The sequence below is a fragment of the Lissotriton vulgaris genome, chromosome 10, assembly GCF_964263255.1.
Source record: "Lissotriton vulgaris chromosome 10, aLisVul1.2, whole genome shotgun sequence".
Taxonomy (NCBI): domain Eukaryota; kingdom Metazoa; phylum Chordata; class Amphibia; order Caudata; family Salamandridae; genus Lissotriton; species Lissotriton vulgaris.
The window spans coordinates 475721119-475736151 of NC_141698.1; the positions used below are offsets into that span (position 1 = coordinate 475721119).

A 15033-nucleotide genomic window follows, 5' to 3' on the forward strand; every position below is an offset into this window, starting at 1 on the left:
TGCTGTGGTGCCGCATTTGAACTCCTGCCAATATGGTGGGCTCTTTCCTCTTGGACCCATCTCAGTGGAGGCTTCATCTGTAGGGCCTTGGCGCAGTGTGGCGCACGTCTTGATCTCTGAGCCCCCGTTGAGCTGGGTGACTGTAATTCCTTCTTGGGGACCTGTGAATCCTTCAAATCTTCTATCTGCTCTCTGCCTGCCCATTTGTCTTTCTCCCAGACTTTTGTTCGCTGAAGAGTCGCGACGGTGGAGCCCTCCCGACTGGGCTGCCACCCTGAGATCCACCCTGCAGGCCGTTCTCCTCTGTCCAGGTGCCCTTTGTTCCAGTCACTGTGGGTGCTCAGAGGAGGGTTAGCGGTTCCTCCTGGTGCCAAATCTGCTCATCTTGGGCGCTCTGTTGCACCCTCATCTCTTGGTGGCGCCTGCTGTGAGACTCCTCCGCCATGGGGAAGGCTGACCCCAAACAGCCCAAAATTGTATTTTAAAATCGCAGGTCGACCCGCCAGGATGGTGCTGGCTTGGACACTGGTGACCCCGCAGCAACTATGGACTCACCCCCCTCCTGCGATGATGACCTAAAACCTCTCATGTTGGATGTCAAATCGACGGTCACAGAAATAGCAACTCAATGGGACCAGCTTTCTGCCCGGCTGGATTCTGTGAAGGCCTGTGTTGACTCCCACGACAATCGTCTCCACCACGTCGAATCCAGGGACTCGGACGCTGAGGATGCTGCCATGCAGAATCATCAGAAGCTGCTACAGATGGACACAATTCTTGCTCTTATCCGGGAGAAAAATGAGGACTTGGAGGCGCGCTCCCGTCGGAGTAACCTCAGCATAACTGGCTTTCCAGAGTCCATCAACATAGCCTTTATGGAGGACTTCATGGAGTAACTGGTCAAGGAACAATTCAGTGATGTGCTCTCCTCAGTTTTTATGGTTGAACGTGCACACCGCTCCCTTGGTCCACGCCCCGATCCCGGACTACCTCCTTGCCCTATCATCACAAAAATACTAAATTTCCGAGACCGTGGTGCCATTCTCCCTGCGGCGCGGGACATGGGCAAAATAAATCATCAAGGCAATAAGCTCTCTTTCTTTCCAGGCTACACTCTCATTGTTCGGGCTGCCAGACGTAAATTCCTTTCTGCAAAGCAGATTTTGCAAAAACACGAGGTCTCCTACTCATTGGCATACCCAGCAAAGGTGAGAGTTCGGCAGGGCGCAAAAACGATTATTTTCCCGGATCCCAGAGATGCCCTTGCCTTTGCAAAGAAACTCGACAAATCAACACGCCCCTCTCCATCCAGCTCCCACCCCGCTGGGGATGATCGCCTTAGCAACAATGACTGACTGGTTGTACTTTCTTGGTTTACTAATCGCTGGTTGTTGTCTGATGTTCTGGTAGCTTGGCCACCCTGCTTAACTGCAGGGGTGTACGCCGAGCTCTGCCATGCCCTCACAGGATAATTCCCTTTCTCCTTATGGTTCCCCTCTTCCAAGTTGTGGGCTCCTGGGGTGGTATCTCAGCCTGGGTAGTTGGAGTGGGTGTCAGGGTGGAAGGTCTACTGGGGTCTGATTTGGGGGCGGGAGTGAGTGTGGGGCTTGGGGTCCTCTTGATGCTGCTGTTTGGTCTGTTGGAGTGGGATTGCTGGGTGGTGGTTGAAACATTTGAAAAGCATCTGGGATTGTTTTTTGAGTTGCTATCATGGAAGGGTTCGCTGGGTGGGGGGGTTTTGGTACGTTACCTTTCGTTTAATTTTTATTGGTTCTTCGTGGTCGGATCGCTTCACTGTACTGTGTTTATTGTTCCCTTCTGCAGCAAGGTTGTGCACAACATTAACCCTTGTCCGAATGGTACTGCTCTTCCCTTTCCCCTCTTTTTATCTTTCCCTCCAGGTCTTAGTGCATTGGGGGCTTCCTCGAACTCCTGGCCTGTCCAAGCGACCTGCTTCCGATTTGCCTTGCCTCTTGCTGTGGGCGCCTGCCTTGCTCCCTTGTCGGTGGGTGGTCCAGCGCGGCTGCACACTATTTAGTTCTGTACGATGTCTGTCCTACTTGCACTGCACCACTTTTTATTCAGATATAGTATGACATGTCTGACACAATTTTTTGGACCTGGAAAGTCCACGGTCTGAACGATCACTGAAAAACCAGGCTCATTCACTCTCACTTGCAGCGACACAGGGTAGATATATGTTTCCTAGAGGAGACGCACCTCTCGCCTGAGTCTGCCTCCAGACTCCTGTCGCGTTACTGGGGAGAATCACATTCCTTTTTTTATTTCTCTTACGCAAGGGGGGTCTCCATTTTGGTATGCAGGGGTCGCCCCTGGCAAACTACTCAGGCAATTACGGACCCTGATGGTAGATACGTAATTCTGAATGGCTCCTTGTTGACTCAACCTATGACGATAGTTGCTGTGTACAGCCCTAACTCAGACGATCCGGATTTCTTTACTCACATTTGGCATCTTATCTCCTCCTTTGGCCTGGTGGCTATACTCTGGAGGGGGGATTTTAATGTTACTCTTTCAGTGGAAATGGACCGTTCTGGTCCCCACTGATCCCATCAGCGTGCTACCACTTTACTTCAGTCCATACTTATTGACAGCTTTATGAAGCCTGGCGTCATATGTGGCCCGACGCCCGCAAGGGAACTTGCGTCGTCGCGCATTGATTTTTGGCTCTCCTCCCCGGATGTCCTTACCTGGCTTAACTCTGCCACTCATATGGTGCGTACCTTCTCGGATCATGCACCAGTTCAAATTGGTCTTTGTCTCCCTCACTCCCCACATGGCGACTCCCTCCGATTGCGCTCCACGACACTATCTTCTGCGATGAGATCCAAACAGGCATCACCAATTATTTCGATCTAAATGTGAGTTCGGTAGATTCTCCTTCCGTACTTTGGGAAGGCTTCAAAACAGTAATACGGGGCAAGTGTATTTCTAAACAGGCCGGTGTCCTCCGTTCTATCCGTACCACTCTGGCAAAAATGGAAACTGAAATTAGGACTCTGGATGCCGCACAGGCTGCACACCCCAGGCCTGAGACCCTCTCACTTCTAAGACAAAAACACACTGAATTTACAGAAGAGGCTGATAGAGAGCTTTCCTTCCTGGGCATAAAGGCCCGAGCCCGTAGCTTTGGGGAGGGTGATTGGCCTGGAAAGACCTTAGCCAACCTCTTACGCCCTTCCCGTGCTGCGACGTATATTACGGCTCTTAGTGATGGGGGCACCACTTGAACCACCACTCCTAAAGAAATTAAGGCCAGTTTAAGGATTTTTACTCGCAGCACTATACTGCTGATGCCCCCCCCCCCACACCTTCCTTGCATGAGGCCTTCGAACAATATTTTAAGACTATCGCACTGGTATGGCTGGAGGATTATCATCGGAAAGAAGAGCCCTTCACAAAGGAGGAGATACTTGCTGCCATAAATAGCTTGCCTGGTGAAAAGGCTCCCGGTCTCGATGGTCTTCCAGCTTCTTTTTATAAAACGTATGCATCGCTTTTAGAACCACATTTGGCATCTATGTACAATGATTCTTTTGATAATGGACTCTTTCCTCAGTCTCTAAGTGAGGCCATGATAACGTTGTTACTCAAGCCGGACAAGCCAGCCAATTGTCGCAACTCCTATCGCCCCCTCTTGAAAGGCATAAGTAGTAGAAGGCCTCTCGCCTTCTACTACTTATGCCTCTCATTGCTCTTCCTGAACAGTTTGTTCGAGGTGGCCCAGCCAGGAATGAAACCAATCTCCGGACCATTTTCTCGGTGCTTCACCAGATCAACCCTAGTCTCCCTGCAGTTGGCGCTTTTCTAGACGCCACTAAGGCATTCACACGCTTGAATGGCCCTTTTTATTTTTTCTCCTAACTTATATCAGTTGTAGCAATGGTTAAATTAAAGATATCTCTTCTTTATACTGCGCCCCTTGGCTCGTCTCCGAATTAATGGGCAGATGTCGGATCCCATCTTCATTGAACGCGGCACCCGGCAGGGGTGTCCTCTATCACCTAATCTCTTTGCCACCGCAATGGAGCCTCTGGAACCAGACTCTGGCAGCATCTCACTCAGAGGGTCATAGGTTTCTCGTCCCGCTCCCTCCTGGTCTCTATGTATGCGGATGACATCACTCTGTATGTTCGCCACCCCCAAGACAATCTTAGCCCTCTTGTACGTGAGATAGTACGCTTTGGTGGATTGTCTGAGATACAGGTGAATTGGAGTAAGCCCATGCTGTTTCCTCTTACGGATGCCACCAGACCAGTTACACCAGACTTTCCCTTTATTTGGGCCTCCGGCCCCACCCACTACCTGGGTATCTGGCTGAGTAGGGACTTGGATGACCTTTGGAGGTCTAACTTCGGGTGTGCGGTAGACTGGTTGGAATCCAAAATTCCGCTTTGGAGTCGGCTTCCATTGTCTCTGGCCGGTTGCATAGCCATTGCTAAGATGGTTGTTCTGCCAAAATTCCTTTACCTTTTTTTGAATATCCCTATCCTCCTCACTGCTTTTTTCTTTCACAAACTACGTTCTTTGATCATATGTCTCGTCTGGGCCGGTAAACAACCTAGAGTCGCGTATGATATTCTCACTCTTCCTATGTAGGTAGGGGGTATGGGTGCTCCTAATTTTAAGCTATACGCCCTATGCGCTCAGGCCAGTTTTCTGCATTTCTTGATCCATCCCTCTCCTTATCAACTGCACGTGGCTGTGGAGACTTACATCGCGTCCCCCTGGCCGTTGGCCACAGCCTTATTTGCCCCGGCGAGTCGCCCACGTGCGGCAGTGGACACGGTTGAGACATTGCGTTGGGCCTGGTCCGGACTACGCCGATTCTCCAACTTGCCGTTACTAATGCCGTGCAATAGTTGCATGCGCTGAGCTGCCCCTGCATGGCTGTGCCCCAAAGTGTCGGAGTTTTGCCAGGCGGTATGCACCGCTATCTCCGAGATTACCTCCGTGCCGGTGCAGCCTGAACCTCCATTGTGTCTGCTGGGCTTTGTAAAATTCTGCCCGGATGCTTCTCAACGCCTGATTGCAATGCTGCTTGTCTTGGCTAGGCGTAGGGTGGCCATGTGCTGGGGTCGCAGACCAGTGCCCAGGTTTACCCACTGGCTAGAGGACGCCTCGAGATGCCAGACCTTGCTATCGGAATTCTAGGACTTACTCCCTGCGAGGTCTCGCCCAATTGATATATGGGGACCTTCAGTGACATACCTTCATTCCCGAAATCCTTTGAGCTTTGCTGCCTCTCCTGCGCTCCCCGCCGGCACCCTGCCCGCAGTGGCCACCGGTGCTGGTCAGTAACTGCCTCTCTCTTTCCCTCTGTCTCCCCTGTTCACTGAACTCGTCACCATCACTGCGGCTGTGCCAGGCCTCCTCTAGGGTGTGAATTATCATGTTAATTTTAATACCATGGCAGTGCCTCATGGAATCTTTCTCTTGCATGTTGGGAATGTCTTTACATTTTCGTTATTCGACTCAAAATGTGCTGTGTTTGTCGTTCCGATCTGATGCAAACTGTATTTTGACTGCATTGAACTTGTCAATAATGGTTTTGAAAAAAAAGAAAAAGAAATGACACCAATTTGAGCAACAAGGAACTCTAAAAAGATCTGTAAACTGCTGGAAGGCACCAGAAATGGAAGAGTGTTAGTGACCATGCAGCTTGATTGTAGTTAAACAAATGTGTAATCATGATAATAACAGACTGCAGGATTGGTGATGTGAACAGATCAGTAGCATCAAATAATTTCTGGAAAATGCAAATATGAATTACAGCATAAAGTACAAACAAAAGCTGCATTGCTGATTTTGATCACACTCAGGAGCTGGGTGCACACATGTGAAGGTCAGGGAGTTAGACCTGAGCTGATGGCTATAAAGCAACATTAAGTTGTGCCAAGGCAGGTGGACTGCTTTCCAAAAGTAGCCTTATATTATGTTTCATTTTCAGCCATTGATGACATTTCTTATCCAATATAAAATTGCATTATGGGACATGTAGTATAACTTTTCTTTGTACTGTTGACTAAAAAGCCAGACCTTCCTGAATATGTGTGATACGACAGAGTATGCAATGGTAAATAAAAGTTGTTTTAAAGACAAGAAGACATGGAATGTATTCCTTTATTGAAACATGATGCTCCGCATATTGTGTACTCATGAGAGAGCCCATTTGTACATGTTGCTGACACCACAGCATTGAGGAAACATCTTTGGTTCTTTAAAGCATGCATATCCTTTATTCTGAGAAAGAATTAACTCAGCATGTTCTTATTGCCTGTGCATGGCCCCTTATTACCTCCATCTAGGTCTCCCAGTTATTAATTAGAGTACGCCGTTCTCCCTTCCTGCACATATAACATCACAGACAGGTCACTGCCCTTATATATAGGTGCTACTGCTTGCAACCCTTGCAACATCTGTGGCATCTCTCACCTTTCTGGGGGTTGCAGAGGGATCCTCTTGTTGGGGGCGTACACATGCGTATGGACTGACCCATAGTTCTGCTGACAGCTTCGGCCAGGTGGAGCCAGCCGCGGGGGATCGATTGCTCCACAGTGGCGGTTCTCACCCCTCAGAGGCGAGCAAGGGTTCCTCTAGACCATCCAATGGCACCAGACTAGGCTGCAAGATCATGCACTCTGCTCCCGCAGTACCTACTCCAACAGAATGAGGAGGTGCTACATTACACTGGGGATTCAGAAGCAGAGGTCGAACGCACTGCGCCCCCTCCCACGGATCTCCTGTCACTGGCTCCTTCTTCTTCTGGGCTCACCCCGGGGCCTTAGCAGTGTATTGTATCAACACAGTGCCCAAAATTACATCAGGGAGCATTGCCCAAAGGAATTGATAGCTTTATGAAAGACACAGGACCTTGTACCTTGATTTCAGAGGAACAGATATGAATTACAAAAGGAATGACATTACAGAAAGCTGCCAGGCTTTGAAGCTGTGAAAATCACGTACCTGGGGGCGAGGTTGCAGTGATAAGGCATCAGACCACCACTCCAGCAGCGGCCCTAAGTACGCTGGGAGGTAATCCGGGTGATCATTACGCTGCTGGGTCTCGTACAGCCCAAGAGATACAATGCAGTAGGATTTGCAGCACTGCCAACAGGCTCCCAGCTGCGCTGGCAGGCTTCCAAAGTTAAACTATGTTGCATCTGCGGCCTACAGGTCTGGGTATCACAAAGTGTACCCTGCAAGGCTTTTTCAGCAGTAACGATTGGGCAATGGCGCTCATGACATCCTGAGTTAATCAGAGGTGCTGCGCCGGAGTGTCAGGTGAATATCATGTTATACTTTGTAGGCAGCTGAGCGAGTTGACTCAGACCCCAAGCCTGCCAAAAGCAGTGCAGACATGCTGCTGCCAGCTAACCGGCTTTACTCTGTCAGTGTGGTTTAATTAGCAGCGCTCAGCTCCCGCACTGAAGACCCACTATAAATAAGTCCGTGAGGAGAAAAAAACAGTTTATCTCCTCAAAAAAGACCTAGCAAAGAACAAAAATAAGGAAATTTTCAGAATTGTCAGTTAATTCTCCTCTCCTATAGCGGTGGCCAAGTCATTCATCCCTTCTGAGGCATGGACGGACAGTTTGGCCACCTATTTCCATGGCAAGTTTAAAAATATTCAGGAGACCTTCCTGATGATGTCCCCTGTGCTGAGCGACAGTGGTGAGTCAGACTTCTCCTAAACTCATGTGAGAGAACCATCTTTGAATCAGTTTCCATTGGTTCCTTTGGAGAAATCATTAGAAATCATGAAAGGCCTTAAATCCGGCTCTCCCTCCGACCTATGCCCGGCCATCATTATAGCATCAATAGTGGAGATTATCAATCCTGCGGTTAACCAGATCCTTAACCTGTCTATGCATCTGGCCTCGTCCCCGATAGGTGGAAAAGGGCGAAAATTCTTCCCCTATTAAAAAAATCAACTTTGGGCCCAGAATTGGCCTCTAATTACAGGCCAATATTCAATTCTTCAGCAGAGTCAGTCTTGTTTCAGGGTGAACTTCAGCACTGAAACAGCACTGCTGGAAGTGTCGGAAGCCATAAAGAAAGTTTTGGAGGATGGCGGCAAGGCTGCATTGATATTATTGGACTTATCTGCGGCCTTTGATACTGTCCCCCATGACCGACTCCTGGCGAGACTTAAAGGAATGCGGTTTTTGGGGTATGGTACTCAACTGGTTTGCCTCCTTTCTAAAAGGCCGCAATCTAATAGTTTGGTCCATGCCTTTTGGGGCCCCCATCCCCCCTTTGGTGGTGGGAGTTCCACAGGGATCAATGTTGAACACCACCCTTTTTAATATATATATGGCACCACTAGCATCTTCGGCCGAGGCTCATGATGCAAAACGTGTGTCATATGCGGATGACACACAGCTTCTCTTCACCTGCGATAAAGACTCAGATTTTATAGGAGACTAGCTTACCCGTCGCACGTTGCTGCGATCTCAGAAGAAAGGAAATTTAAGGAAACTTGTTATGATAACATTCAATGTACATTGTGACATTTTTATTGAAACGTATTAATTTTAATATGGAAAACATTTTAAAGTGTTGTTTTAATTCTGTTTATTTATTCAAGTGCTAGTGGATACATGGTATTTTTTGTTTTTCCGTCTGGTGCGCACACAAATAAATCAGAAGATTTTCCGACGCGTGAGCTGGCCGCATACAGTTGTCCATTTGAGAAGCACGGATTCTCCAAATCTAGTCCACACACTTGCAGCGATTGTCCTTGTGCTTTGTTGATGGTCATTGCAAAAGGGAGTCGCACCGGAAACTGTAAACGTTCAGTATTGGAAAGATTATGAGGGCCCTGGGGGGCCGGGGGGGCCGATATTTACCAATTTGTTTTTTTTTGCCAGAAACCTTCGCGGGAGTGTACTCAACAACTTTTAACACATAATCTTTTTTTAATGTTTTATTTAAATGGTTTCTTTTTTTTGCCAGAAACCTTCGCGGGAGTGTACTCAACAACTTCCCAAAGTTTCATGCCGATCGGATGAATGGTGTAGTAATGCATAAAGGACAAACAGACAGACATACATTCATTTTTATATATAGATATCATTAACTTCTGTCTGACTGAAGTGTTCTCCTGGCTACATGCTAATCAGCTTAAATGTAATCCCGAAAAGTCGAAGATCATTTTCTTCGGTCACCCCCCCAGCAGTGTATGGCGTATTTGGTGGCCAGCTGATATGAGTCCCCTTTCCACTTCCGTCATAACAGTGAAAAATCTAGGGGTGAAGCTGGACTAGAACCTCTCTATGCAGGCCCAGATTCAGGCAGTGGTTGGCTCTTGCTTTGGCGTGTTGAAGATGCTAAAGCAGTTCCTGCCTCTCCTGCCTATCATTCATAGAAAAATGGTAGTCCGAGATATGATAGTCTCTAGGTTGGACTACGTGAACATACTGTATCTAGGGTTGCTGGAGTATCTATTGTCAAGGCTGCAAGTGGCCCAGTATGTGGCAGCCAGGGCAAAACACATGCTGGGCCCAAGAGCACGGACGTCCACATGTTTGCAATCTCTGCATTGGCTCCCAATCGGCAAGAGGATCCATTTTAAGGCCATGGTCCTGGCTTTTAAGGTTCTCCACTGCATAAGTGCAGGGTAAATCATGTAGAGAGTCCAGTTCTATTGCCCTTGTTGTACATTAAGGTCCTCAACACTTCAGTTGGCACGTGCCTCTAAATACCACTGAGCGCGGATGGGGGGGGGGGTTCCTTCCAGGTTCAGGCGTCGCAACTGTGGAACAATCTATTGGTGGAATTAAGTCTGACGCAAGATCTCCTAGCGTTTAGGTAATCACTGAAAACTTGGCTATTCCGGCAATAACCATGTTATGTTATGTTATGTTATGTTATGTTATGTTATGTTATGTTATGTTATGTTATGTTATGTTATGTTATTAAGGTATTTGTTAAGCGCACTATCACCGATTGGTTTCTTGGCGCTGAGGTCAACAGTAACATAAACGTGGATGAGGGGTGGAGGATTATTGAAATGCTTGTCTGAAGAGCCAGGTCTTCAAGGCTTTCTGGAAAGAGAGGAGGTCTTGGCAGTTCCGAATCTCCAAAGGGAAGGTGTTCCATAAGCAGGGGGCAAGTGTTGCAAACCTACGGCCTCCAGCACGCTTAAGTTTAAAAGAGGGCGTCTGGAGGAGGCCCGGGTGGAGTGAGCGTAGGTTGCGTGGTGGTATGTATCTGGTGATTAGTTGGTCAATGAATTTGGGGCTTTTGCAGTGCAAGGATTTAAATGTCATACATCCTGTTTTGAAGGCGCAGCGCTGGGTGACTGGAAGCCAATGCAGTTTCCTGAGTAGGGGAGTAGCTGCATGCCGCCTCGGTTGATTCAGAATTAGCCTCGCGGCATAGTTCTGTACCATCTGGAGACGTTTAGATAGGTAGTTGGGGAGACCTAGATAGATGGCATTCGCGTAGTCCAGATGGGACAGAACAGTGACGATCACGACCTGGGTGATTGCCTCAGGCGTGAGTAGACGCCGGACCTTCCGGATTTTTTTTAACTGGAAGAAACATTTGGAGACCACCTGACCCACTTGTGCTTTTAATGAAAGATCACAGTCCACGATGACTCCAAGTGTTTTGGCCGATGGGGAGGGTGTCGGGGCTTGCCCTAAATCCGATGGCCAGTAGTGGGGGCCCCAGTGCTTGACGCTGTCCCCAGTAAGGACCAGCTCAGTTTTTCCTGGGTTCAGTTTCAGCTGGTTTTGGTCCATCCAGGATTTGATGAACCTCATGGTTGACTGGAAATGCAGAATGGAGTTTTCAGTGTTGTTGATAGTGAAAAGTAACTGTAAGTCATCGGCATAGTTGAAAACCCTCACCTGTTCGTCTCTAAGGGTCTGGATCAAAGGGAGTATGTATAAATTAAATAGGTGGGGTGACAGGGAAGAGCCCTGTGGCACTCCGCATGTAATGGACTGTTTGGCGCCAGTTAGGTCTCCAAGACGTACTGCTTGAGTGTGTTCTCCAGGAAGGACCTCAGCCAGCAGGCCGCCGTGTCCCGTATGCCGGCCTGTCCGACACGGTCGACCAGGATGTTGTGGTCGACCGTGTCAAACGCGGCCGACAGGTCCAGGAGCACCAAGGCCTGTGGGGAGCGTCTGTCAGCGCAGTTCGCAGCGTATCCAAAACTGTGGTGACTACTGCCTCTGTTGAGTGTGCCGGCCATAAACCAGCCTGGTGGGGATCGAAACAGGAGGACTCCTCAAGGAAATTAGAGAGGCATTTAGCCACATGGGGCTCCAGGACTTTGGCCAGATAGGGCAATAAGGAAATGGGCGGGTAGTTAGCCTTACAAGCTGGGTCAGTCCCGGGTTTTTTCAGGAGTGGTATGACCGTGGCTTCTTTAAACGCTGAAGGAACTATGCCGGAAGTCAGGGAGTCATTCAGGAGTGTGAGGGCAGGGGCCAGGTAGGTGGAGAAACACTCTTTCAAGATGTGGGGGGGGGGCAGCTGTCTGAGGGGGCACCGGATTTTACTCTTGTCAGAAGTTCCCAAAACTGGTCCTGAGTTATGGGCGAGAAACTACTGAGGGTGCCAGGGCTTGACTTGATTGTCATACCAGTAGTGAGTGGGAACGCCGGTTGAGGAATGCTGTTTTTAATATCTATTATTTTGTCATTAAAGTAGGTGTTAAGTGAGTCGCAGAGAGACTGGGAGGTAGTTATCTTGGGGCGGACATTGTCCAGATTCGTCAGTTCATTAAGGATAGAAAAAATATCCTTAGATCTATTTGAAGATTCTAGGATTCGGGACGAGAAGTAAGCCGCCTTTGCAGCGGAGATGGCATTCATGTACTCCTTCTTGACCCTTGTGTAATTAATGTTTAGCTCAGGGTCGTATTCACGGCGCCATTGGCGTTCTAACTGCTGCAGAGCCGATTTCCTGGATTTTAGATCGGGGGAGAACCATCTATTGGCATCAGCTCGCCGTGCCAGTCTGACATTTTTGTAAGGGGCGTGAAGATCGCTGGCCGCTTGTAGCCAGCCTGTGAGAGTGGATACTGAAGAGTTGATCTCACTCTGAAAGAGGGGGGTGGTATTAGCTAGTGAAGGTAAAAAAGTAGTTTTGTCCATTGCTAGTACATAGCAGATGGCGGAACCTTCATAAAAATGCACCTGATACATAAATTGCCATTACTATAATTTACCCCTTATTAAGAAACTGGGGATTATGTGCACATCGATTGAACACCCGCCATCACAATGACAGTTCTAGCCAGAACCAATGAACATGTAATGAAAAAAAGCACAGGTGCACCATAAATTAAAGATGTGTTAATATAATACAATTAACACCAAAACACAGATAGTGATGTCCAGAAGTCTGATTGGTTTGAATGATTTATTGGCCAAATAGTAGAAAAACGAACAGCCGACGCGTTTCGTCCCGGATGGGACTTCTTCAGGGCTGTAGTTACAAAAAAAGACATATTAACATACAATTAAAAAACTTAAACTTAAACTATCATAAAACTCAAGCGAGCATACAATAGTCAAAATTATTAAAAACATTTGAATTATATTATTTGCAAAAGGCACAATCTTGGCTGCTGCAACCCTGAGTTTATCTGGACAGGGCTACCCCAAGTTGGATTGATTAAGTGAACATAAATATTTCACATTAATAATGATGGAGTTACTTTATGGAGGGCATAAAAGACATTCAAAGTGCATACTGAAAGCAAACTGAATATCTCAAGATCAGACAATTGATAATCAAATATAAAAGATGAAGAGCCAAAACGATGTAGTAAGGTGGGAAACAAGAAAGGTTGGAGATGACAAGTGAATACGTTTTAGGTCGTCACTCTACTGTAAAATGTGGCTGTACCTACCAAGAAGAGAAGTAGAAACTCCTTGGCGGTGACAGTAGTAATGGTATTGAAATAAGCCAACAGGTTGCGGACCCTTTCGCAGTCTCAATGCACAAGGTGTGTGAATCTAGAGAAATAGCACCAGAAAAAAGAGCACCAGAAAAAAGACAGGCAAAACAAGAATAAGTCATGGGTAAAACCTGTTTAAGGAGAGCTCGGGGATCGAAAAGGTCAAATTTCTCAGCATATCCAGAGCAACAATATTTACCTTGTTCTATGTGCAGGTGAAAGTTTTTGAGGTAAGTTGACTCTAAAGATATCTGAGCAAGAACTTTTCCAAGAAAATCGTATCTTTTGAAGAGATTAATCAGCCGGACTAGAAATGGAACTGTTGAGACACGAGAAGAAATGAAAGAATATAAATAGTCTGTGTAGATCGCGTCCAATAATCATAGTGCGTATCTGAGACTTAAGGTAACCATTCGTCAATAAGAAAATCTGCTCACGATATAAATATAGTAAAGTGGACTAGCAAACCAAGCTTGACAAATGTAGGTGAGGGACTTGATCTGATGAACTGGATAGACATTCTCAACAAGTATGACGAATATGCTGAACTGAAAGCACAGAGTTTACCTAAAATTAACTAGTAAGCGAAGTTATAGCTATTCATATTGATCCAAGAACATGTCAACGGGAGTAAGATGCACCAATCCTGTGGTGTGCGCCTAAATAAAAACAGCAAAATTGAGGAACCAATGTCAGACAAGGATACAGAATTCATAGAAAGAGTAAGAGAACATAAGAAAAACATATCACTCAAAAGAGCTAGACCTGAAAAGACCTCCTTCCAATGTTATATAAGGATTTTATGGGGAGTATCTTCTTTATTCTTCACCAAGATTCTGTTTGTGAAAAAAGAAGAAAGAAAAAGAAGAAAAAATAATCAATGATTATATGGTAATAAGGAGTGTGTATTCTGAAGTGGGTGAATCGATATATGATTCAAAGGTCATAATAGGGACAAATATAAACTAAACAGTTCCTGAAACCTTATTGTAAATGACACTGATAAATGAAACCCAATTGTAAACAATTCTCAGAATCATTGTCAGACCATTCCTACGTGGTCAAACCTAAGTAAACGTCTCATGTTTACTTATTGAATGGTAATTCATGGGGGCAAGTAAAGTATGTAAAGTAAAATATAAAAATTGATTTACAGAGACATGTAGTGACCGGGGAACAAGGGGCTTGCCTTATTTATAAAAAACTTTGGTGATAGTGCATTCAGGATGGGGCCACCCGTATGGTGGAAAAGTATTACGAGAAACAAGGTAAAGTTACGATCCATGTTCTCATAAGATACGGGAAAAACCGGAATTGCGCGAACAATCTTACCGCAAGAATAGAAGACACCGGCAGTATTAGCCCAGTCGTGGCGATCCCTCAGTCCGTATAGCGCCTGATGGAAAGGATCCATTTTCGCTCCCATATTTATAGTCCTTTAAATTGAATAACTGTGTGCACCTGTGCAAAGAGGGTTACAGGCTTTATCAAAGGCACGATGTACGTAGGCGGCCATACTGGAACAGTTACGTCGAACATCAAAGTTGATAGTCGATCCCGAACCCTCATCAAGTTATCTTTGTATTTATGCACGTGGTGTTTAAAAAACGTGGCTATAAGTGGCGAGTGTTATGCCCACACGGCTACTTCAAATACTGTATACCTATATCTGTAATTCATCGAAAAAAACAGTTAGTAAACTAAGTGTGGCGGCCATATTGGAACGGTATATATACACTTGTCTATTTATATAAGTTTGGCGGCCATGATGGAATATTTCCGTAGGTGGATCAATGAATGCAAAAAGGTAGTAAACGGATTTAGGGACTACATATAAAAACTTAGTGATTGCACATCCTATCTCAGAAATAAAAAATCAGAAATAAATTTTTTTTTTAAAAATTAAAATAATTATGAAAGAAATATAATTCATTAAAAAAGTATTGTAAGACAAGCCTGCTACATCGGGTGTGGGAACCGAAGCGAAAATATTATATAAGCAAAGGGGAGATAGAAACCCTAAATGTAAAAGGCCAAAACTCTAGTGCAAATCTAAATAAATATTAATTGGGAATATTGTTCAGGCAAAA

At 46.3% G+C, this 15033-nt stretch overlaps 1 pseudogene; it reads left to right on the top strand.

Moving 5' to 3' along the window:
- The first annotated feature begins 1061 nt into the window (after window positions 1-1061).
- Window positions 1062-15033, top strand: part of LOC147685425 (syntaxin-binding protein 4-like) — a 1115687-nt pseudogene continuing 1101715 nt past the window's right edge.